Consider the following 9635-nt stretch of genomic DNA (forward strand, 5'->3'; position numbering starts at 1 on the left):
AGACGAGAAAGGACTGAGCACGCCAGCACCAGGGTCGTGTGTTCAACTCTAGTATGAAAGCTTTAAAAACAGTTAAAATCACACAGAACCAAAGTGAGAAGAGGAGGACTCCTCTGGGACAAGTGTGGGGAAAGGAGACCCACCTGACACTTTTTCCCATCCCAGGAGGTCCCAGGGACCCAGCTTGTTTCCACATTGGGGGAGCCCCCTGCAGAGCCATGGTGTCCTGACCAAGGGGACGTGTGACCCCAGGTGCAGGGTCTGGGGAGGTGAGGTCACCCTGGGACTGTGGACATGTGACCCAGGTGGAGGGGTCTGGGGAGGTGGGTCACCCTGGTGAGTGTGGATGTGTGGCCGCAGGTATAGGGTGCGGGGACTGTGTGGGTCTCACCATACCTGCATGGGTCAGGATCACATGTATGGGGAGACCGCATATGCGCTCTTTGCCTGCAGTGTGTCCTGTCCCCTTTGAGATTTCCAACCTCTGCATTAAGGGTGTTGTCCTGATTAACCTGTGGTTCCTTTTCTTCTCTTCATCTTGTCACAATCATATGAGGTCAGGCATGTTTGAGTGGGTTGATGCTCTGTGTTCCGGTGAGTGACAACACTTGGTGGTATCATATTAATACTATAGCATATCATATGTCTAATCTATGGGGGTCACCACTGCCTGGGTCCCCCTGGACAGAGGTCAGGTGAGCACAGACTAGCCCCCCACCCCAAGAATGGTCTCCCACGTGCTCTGTGAGGGTACCGTGATGGCCCCTAAGGTAGGGGACTGTGTCTGGGCCTCCGACATTTGTGATGAGGGGGAGTCGAAATGGAATCTCAATTAACAAGACATTATTTTAAGAATTTATTTTAAGTGAAATAAAACACACGTCACATACCCTTTACCATCATCACCATTTTAAGTGCACGTTTCTGAGGCCTCAGATATATTCACTTTCTCGTGGAGCCATCACCACCATCCCTAGAACTTTTCATCTTGCAAAACCAAAATTCCACAACCATGAAAGTCTCATTCCCCATTCCCTCCCACTGCCCCTGGCACCGATATCCACTTCAGTCCCTGAGTTGTCGACTCCAGGGCACCCACTGGAGTGGAATCCTGCAGTGTTTGCTGACGGGTCATTTTGGAAGAGCTGACTTTCAGTCTGAAGCTCTGCCTGTTTGCATCTGACGAATCTGCATTTAAGGAGAGGGTGTATGAGGAAGGGGGTGTATGCGGGACAAAGGTGTCCGGGGTGCAGGTGAGCCAGGACCTGACCAGCTGCCTTTTGGGTCCCCTGGTCCCATCTCTTGGTCTGTGCCTCATCTGCATCATCACTGTCCCCGCTGGCACCGCTGGGGTGTTGTTGTCTGAGTGAGAGTCCCCTGGTGCCCCTGCTCTCCTCCCCTCCTCCTGCTGGTTGGGGAGGGAACTGCTTGCTGTGTGGTCTCTCCTCCTGAGGCATGAAGGACCCTGTAGCATGGACCTGCAGAGTGTGGGGTGTGGTCCCAAGAGCATGGGGCCCACATAGGACACGACATCGGGGCGCGACAAGTGCTAGGGCTGCCTCATCACTGACAGGGAATGTTGCCCAGATCCTGCTCGAGAGGGCGTGGTGGGTGGCCTGGGACCCTAGCGGCCCCATTCCTATACTGGAGCTTGGAGAGTGCATCCCCATGGGCTCCAGATTCACCCCATATCTCAGCCATATCCCTCTGTCCTGTCTTTGAACTCAGGAAAACGAGCTCTCTTGTCCACAACATAGGCCTGGTCCTGTTGATATTAGGATTCTTTAAGTTAGGCGTCCTGGGATAGCAGCTCTTTTTAGGCCTGAGAAGGAACAACTCCGGAGTGTACAACAATTTCAGATGAAACTAATATTCAATGACTATCCCTAACTACTCGGTTGTTGACTTCTATTAGTCATTATTCTCCTGGTTTTAGCTCTGATGTGGGGATTACAGAGGAGTCAACATTTAAATCTTCATAATCTGTGTATTTGTAGCTTCAGTATCATTACTGACCCATAGTTTTTTATGGTTTGGGAAGAGTTATTGATTTCACGTATCATGTAAAGGATTCACAATGATGATAGGGCAATTAAGATTACAATAATAGCTAGTAAATTGTTCACATTTTCTCTACCTGTGCATCTACTGTATGCATATGAGTTTAGATGTCAATATTAGTGAAATGATATAGAGGACTAGAGAACTTATTTTAAAAATCACTATTAATGTGTGATGAAGAAAATGTAAAAGTTCTTCCATAATCGGTGATGTTGTATCTTGAGAGCCTAGATGAAATTGATATGCCTTAGTGATATACAGGATTTTAGCCTATCATTTAACTTTGACAAAGCTACATCACTTTTTACTTTTATCTCATTTATTGAGGAAGACATAATTGTTATGGTGTTGGCTTGAAACTGGTTGAAAAGGACTTGAGTCCTTCCTTATTCTACATTTCCATAGGGAGGATCTTGAAACATAGGATATGGTGGAGGACATCCGTGTAACCATTCTAGGTTAGGAGTAGCAATTTCCACTGCTAAGACTTCTTGTTTAGACACAAATGCTTTTCAAAGTATGAAGATTATTAGCATTACTGCTGCTACTGAGATGAATGAGCCTAAAGACAAAATATTTCATGTTGTGTGTGCCTCAGGGTACTCAGACTAACGTAGTGACATCCCTGAGAGGCCACGAAAGTGCTGCAGGGAGTCATATTTACTACTACAAATATACTTGTGAAGTGAATTTTTGCTCATGCTGAGTTAACTGTATAACCTGAGAATAGTGGGAATCAGTGTAGGAAGCCTCCTATAATAGTGAAGACTGCTCCCATGGACATTAGGTCATGGAAGTGTGCTACTACATAGTATGTATCCTGGAGGACAATGTCTGGGGATGAGATGGCTAAGATGATTCCTGTCAAACCACCTACTGTAAAAAGAAAAAAACTAAAGCCTAAAACTCATAATATATTGGGAGGTCATATAGTATTACCTCCGTGAACAGTTGCTAACCAGGGACTTCCCTGGTGACGCAGTGGTTAAGAATTCGCCTGTCAATGCAGGGGACACGGGTTCGAGCCCTTGTCTGGGAAGATTCCACATGCCGCGGAGCAAAAAGCCCGTGTGCCACAACTACTGAGCCTGCCCTCTAGAGCCCGCAAGCCACAACTACTGAAGCCCACGCGCCTAGAGGCCGTGCTCTGCAACAAGAGAAGCCACTGCAATGAAAGGGCCGCACACCGCAACGAAGAGTAGCTGCCGCTCACCGCAACCAGAGAAAGCCCATGCGCAGCAACCAAGACCCAACTCAGCCACAAAAAAACAAAAAAAAGAAAAGAAAAAGAAAAATTAAATAAAGAGTTGCTAATCAGCTAGATACTTTTACTCCTGTAGGGATAGAAGTAATTACGGTAGCTGATGCAAAGTATGCTCCTGAGTCCACAGCTATCCCTATGGTAAACATATGATGGGCCCACAAGAGAACTCCTAAAAAACCAGTGGACATGACTCATACTATTCCCAGATAGCTGAAAGGCAATTTTTGTCCTAAATAGTATGTAATGATATGTGAGTTTATAACAAACCCTGTTAGGCCATGAATACAGACTTCAGGGTGAGCAAAGTATCAACATAGGTGTTGGTATAGGATTCGGTCTCCTCCTGCAGGGTCAAAGAAAGTAGTGTTTAGATTTCTATCTCTTAACAGCATGGCAATTCTGGCTGCTTGGACTGAGATTGGTAATTATAGTAATATGGCTATAGTTGGGGAAGATTAAACAAATAATGGTGTTTGGTATTGGGATATGACTGCTGGTTTTGTATTAAAGACTATAGTAATAAAAGTAATAATACCAAGAATTGAGGAGACACCTGCTAAATGGAAGGAGAAAACAGTTAGGTCGACAGAGGCTCCTGCATGGGCCAGATTGCAGGCTAGAGCTGAATACACGGTTCCACTGGTACCAGAACCAGCTTCTACTATTGGTGATATGAGTAGGAGTAAGAATGATGGGGGAAGTAGTCAAAAGTTTATATGATTTATTGGGGGAAATGCTACTTCAGGTGTCTGAGTTATTAGTGGCCCAAGTCAGTTTTCAAAGCCTGCAATCATAACGGGTACAGCTATAAAGAAAATTATTACAAGTGCAGGGACTGTTATGACTACCTTACAGATTTGGGCATCTCCAAGTAGCGGTCCAGGTCAGCATAGCTCAGCCTCGATTGATATAATTAAGGTGCTGCCTGCTACTGCAGCTCAAGCACCAAATAGTAAATATAAAATGCCGATATCTTTGTGATTTGTTGAAAATAATCAGCAGTGTATGAACAGAGGTAAAATGACTGAGTTAGCATTAGACTGTAAATCTAAAGACAGAGATTGAGCCCTCTTTCTGGCAAACCCTGTGGTGAATCAACAAATTGAATTGTAACTTCAGAGAAGCAGCTTCAATTCTGCCAGTGATTTTCCTGCTTTTTTTTTTTTTCTTTTTTTCTTTCTCAAATGAAGGAGAAGTAGACTGAAGCCAGTTGACTAGAGGATTTGCCTGTTAACTAAAGTTTCCTGGGGTTAAAACTCATCAATCTCGTAAAGATTTGGCTTAAATACAGTGTTTGCTTTACATTCAATTGATGTAGAATAAAGTCTTGCAATCCTTATTTTTAGGAATTAAGTAAATTTCACTTGTTTAGGATTTTGAAAGCTCTTGGCCTGAACTAACCTAAATTCCTAGTCCAGCACCGATAGAATGGGTGTTGTGTGTAGTAATCGTGTGGGTATTATGATTGGTAATGATAGGAAGGTTATTTCTTTGTACGTTCAAATTGTTTTGTGTTTGTGTTGTTTAATGAAGGGAATATAGTTAGTGATGTGGAGTATGTTAGCTGCAAGTAGAAATATATGCTGAGGGCTGCTATGATGGCTATTAGTGTTGGTAGAATGATGTTGTCGTTTTTGTTATCTCTTGGATAATTATTCATTTGGGTAGAAACCCTGATAGTGATGGGCGATGTCCTAATGACACTATAATGGTGAGGAAAATGATTGTGATGGGAGGTGTTTTACCTCATGTGTGTGATAATGATACTCTTGTAGTACATGATCTGGGCATAAATAAGAAGAAGATAGTGTTGTTATGATATAAATTAGTATGTTTAAGATCGTTATAATCTGAATATACATTATAATAGCTGTTATTCATCCTATATGGGCAATTGATGAGGAGGGTGTAATATTTTCCAGGTGAGTATGGCGAAGTCTGCCTCAGCCTCCAGCTATGATTTATAATATCACTATGATTAATAGTATATTTAGGTTGATGGATGGTGACATGTGGTATAAAACTGATAGGGGTGCAATTTTGTCATGTTGATAGCATCAGGTCTGCTGTTCATGGGATGCCTTGTGTGACTTCAGGCACTCAGAAGTGAAATGGGGAAAGTCCTACTTTTGTGACAAGGGCGATTGTCATGAGGGTGGATGCTGCTGGATTAAAGAATTTTGTTATTCATTGTGCTCTTTGACCAGAGTATATTAGATTAATGATAATAGCCATTATAAGTAGTATTGATGTGGTGGACTGTTTTAGGAAATATTTGTTGGATGCTTCTGTAGCTTATGGGTTCATGTTTTTTATTAGAATGGGGATACCATTAACCAGTGTGAGCTGGTTATACAATTATTATATTTCCTGAGAAAATGGTCAGTAGAATGATGGTAAAAACAATGAGAGTTTATTTGCACAGGAAGGATATACAAAAATATTTTGGGGGTATGGGCCTGAAGCTTACTTAGAGAACTTTACTATATAGCATGTGGTGTAATGTGGTAGGTAGCATGGAGAATGTAAAATTATTAGGAAGAATTCAATTCCAGGAATAAGAGCATTGAAACCTCTATGATTTACTCTATCAAAGTAACTCTTTTGTCAGACATATTTCTTAAATTTGTGGTGGGTTGCCTGGTATGATGACAAGTAGTGAAAACTCTCATATATATAGGGTTAATGTTAGTCGTAAAAAAAAACTTTTTATAAGAGATGTATGCGTTGATCATATCAAAATTGTAGGTAGGAGGCTCAAATTCATAGAAAGGAGATTGTTAGATGTGTTTTAATGATGACTTGGGCTGTATATAATTCTGGCACCTAGGGATTGTCGAATGCTCCTAAAAATAGATTGCTGTGGAAATGTTTATTATAGGGAAATTGACATATTCTCTAGGAGGGACGGGGTGAATGGGCCTGCTACATTTTCTACATTGAAGACATATACAGGTTTTGATGCTACTTCTGTTAAATCAAGTGGGGCTTCATTGGATTTCTGCTACTGCGGAGATAATCAAATTCTGGGTAGCGGTCAGGAGAAAATTAGTCATAGGTGTTCTTGTGTAATAATTACTGTTGAAAGTGTAAATGATCCATTTATCAGTAAGACTGAGAAGAGAATAACTGCTACATTACTTCATATGAGATGATTGTCTGTGCTATTGTTCCTAGAGCTCCAGTGAGTGAGTATTTGGAATGCGAAGTTCATCCAGATCTGAGGATGGAATAAATGGCTCGGTGTGATATGGCTAATAGAAATAATATGCCTACATTTATACTAATTAGTGGATAAGATATGGGAAGAGGAATTCATGTTGTGAGAGCCAGGGTTAAGGCTAGCATTGGGGTTAAGGCTAGCAAGAGAAGCCACCGCAATGAGAAGCCCGGGCACCGCAACAAAGAGTAGCCCCCGCTTGCCGCAACTAGAGAAAGCCTGCGCATAGCAACGAAGACCCAACGCAGCCAAAAACACATTAATTAATTAATTAGTTAACTATTTTAAAAAAGTACTATATCCTTCTGTACAGCTTCTCTGGGAAGAACAGAGAGATGGCGTAGGAGAGTGAGAAAGACCAATATTTAGTGCACATCTCTCATGCAGGTGCTCTGCTGGCTCAGATAGATTTATCCCCACTTTACAAAGGAGGAAATAATCTCAGAGAGGCTTAGTAATTTTCCCAAAGCCAAACAGCTATGGAGTGGCAGAACCAAGATCTGAACCAAGTCTGTTACCTTCAAAGCCTAAGTCCTCATCACAACAAAACTCAATTAATATTTACATTTATCGAATTACATTGCAACCTGGGGAGTTCTTGGCACAATCCTGAATAAGAGTGAGAAAGAAAGAAATAGCATTGTTCCTACAGTCAACCCAAATTTTTGGAGCAGCTGCTAGATGGCTGGCCCATTTTGGGGTTCAGCAGTGATCAAGACAGGAAGAGTCCTGCTTTCATGAACCACGTAGTGGGGAGGAGAGACGGGTGCAACTTGGGTGAGGGATTTCACCTTGCTGGACCTCTGTTTTGTCATCTGGAAAATGGGATGGCTGTTCCTCATTTTCTGGGATTGTCCAGCCCTCACATTCTCTGATTCCATAAGAAGCATTTGTTTTCCTGTTTCTTTAAAATTCATTCAGGCCGTGAGCTGTGATGAATGTTGTTAGCTGCTCCCCAAAGCACTCTATTCCCACCCTTTTCCTGTGATCAGGTCTTTCCTGAAACATGACTCACAGTCAGTCAGTCAAGTCACAGAACCTAAGGGGCACCCAGCAGAAAAATTCCAACCCTTGCTTCCCAGGAGCTCTGCGGTCTACCTGCCAGGTAAACTTAACTCACCTGGCACAAGGTGGCCATCCCTGGTTTCACATCAACATGATCTCAGGCACAAACCTCCTTGTTTTTCCATTTTGTCTTTAAGTTACTTGTTGAAACAACTGCACAAATATGACAAAGGTATAAAATCAGACATCTTCTGCCCCCAGTGTCTACTAATAAATGATTTTCTGCCACTTTAATGATAAAGATAGGACATTTCAACATTCTGCTACCCTTATTATTTGTCATTTTTGTTGATATTTCTATTGACTACATCTTTCAATATTTTAACAATGGAACATTTATTCAGGTTGTTCCAGACCCAGCTTTTAGTGGTAAAGGTTTTGTTGTTATATTTCTCTTATGTTTCCTTTAAAAATCATTATCCTATTTAAATGGAATAAGTCAATTCTATAAGCATTTATCTTATGATATTGATGAAATTGATACATAGAGGGCAGTAGTACAAGTTGATTGGACTTGAGAACCTCTATTAGCACAGTTAAGTATAAATATTGTCTATATGTGAACCAAAGTACATGCCGAGTGAGATTCTCTGACTTTTTTTCACTGTCTGCCCCTCAAGCCGGTGGGAAATGGAATATTTCTTGCCCTATCAGTAAACAAAGGATGTCACAGTCTTCAGCACTTGCAGCCCTCCAATGTGAGCCGGCGGGCCCTGAGGCACTCAGGATATGCAAATACGGAATGCAGGCCCCAGAGAGCTGAGGTGCATATCAAAGGAAGGATTTCAGTGAGCCCATGCAAAGAAAAGCGCGGCATTCCTCACCTTGGGAGAGCTGGTTTTCCTTAGTTAACAATCACCTTTTGATGTTCCCCATTACCAGTCCCCTGCCCTGTCCCCTCCCCCCGGTACTTTAGCTCAGGGAGGAAGGAGCGCAGAGGGACTCGGCTGAATAAGGGGCCTGCGCGCCTCGGGAGGAGTTTTCAGCCGCTTTCCCCGCAGTCGGGAGGAGGGGCGCTGACGCTGCAGCCACACCCTGCGCCTCCCTTGCCCCGTTTCCCCTCAGGACGCTCAGGCCGACCCCCTCCCCACGCCCACCAGGCCTCGCGAGCCAGGCCGAGGGCAGGGGCGAGAGGAGGGACCGAAGTTCCCGGGGACCAGAGGCTGGAGGCCGCTCTTTCTGCACAGCAGCGGCGGGTGGCAGCGAACCCCTGCCCCTCAGAAGCTGGTCTTGTGCTGCCGCCCGGGCACCGGACCAGGCGGAGGGTCGGCGCCCACTTACCCGGCCCGCCGTCCCCGCGACTGTCACAGCTTCGGCCGCCGGGGCACCTCCAGAGCCGGCAGCCTCAGTGAGGTCGCCCTCCCCTCGGGCTCTGGGGCAGTTCCGTGAAGGCGGAGGGAAGAGACCCCGCCCGAGCCGGGAGTTCCAGCTCTGAGGAAACGCGGGCTCTGTTCAGCGCGCAGTGGGTGGGACCGCTCTGCCCCGAGGCCTTCCGGGAGGGAGCGGGGCGGCGGGGGAGGGAGCCGCCAGGAGCGCAGGGCCCCGTCGGGGGTCCTGGAGGGGCGGCCCGGCCTGGGGGCCACGCCCACTGTGGCCGCAGCCCAGGCCTTTTTCCTGGAATCCTACACGAAAAAGTTAGAAAGATACACAGTCTATAGTAAATATTCACAAATGATTGTTGCTGCTGTGCTCACTATTCTATTAAAGGTGTAAAATCCATAAAACACTTTAAGTTCAAAATTAAATATGAATTTTTACCTTTCTAATTATGTCTCTGATATTCACAGTTGTGGTTAATGAATCAGAGACTGTGGCATCACTAGTTAACCATGAGCTTGTTAAAAAAATAGAATTCAGGCCCACCGGACCTACTGAATCACAATCTGCACTTTTACAATCTCCCCAGTGTACTTGTGTATCCATGAATAGTTGAAAGGTACATTTCTACCTCGACAGGTCTTTTCTGTATGAGAAATACACACATTTTATCCAGTTTGACATAATAAAACACTCAAAAATGCATAT

The 9635-nt window shown here is 44.2% G+C and overlaps 1 long non-coding RNA gene across 1 annotated transcript; it reads right to left on the reverse strand.

Moving 5' to 3' along the window:
- Positions 1 to 892: 892 nt before the first annotated feature.
- Positions 893 to 9425, reverse strand: LOC309634750. Its single transcript, XR_014248403.1, has 4 exons — positions 8892 to 9425; positions 7666 to 7763; positions 3593 to 3668; positions 893 to 1188 (listed from the first exon to the last, which is right to left on the reverse strand). It is a non-coding gene; the product is annotated as an uncharacterized lncRNA (long non-coding RNA).
- Positions 9426 to 9635: the final 210 nt, after the last annotated feature.

This window comes from Balaenoptera borealis (assembly GCF_965194805.1).
Source record: "Balaenoptera borealis genome assembly, chromosome: 9".
Classification (NCBI taxonomy): domain Eukaryota; kingdom Metazoa; phylum Chordata; class Mammalia; order Artiodactyla; family Balaenopteridae; genus Balaenoptera; species Balaenoptera borealis.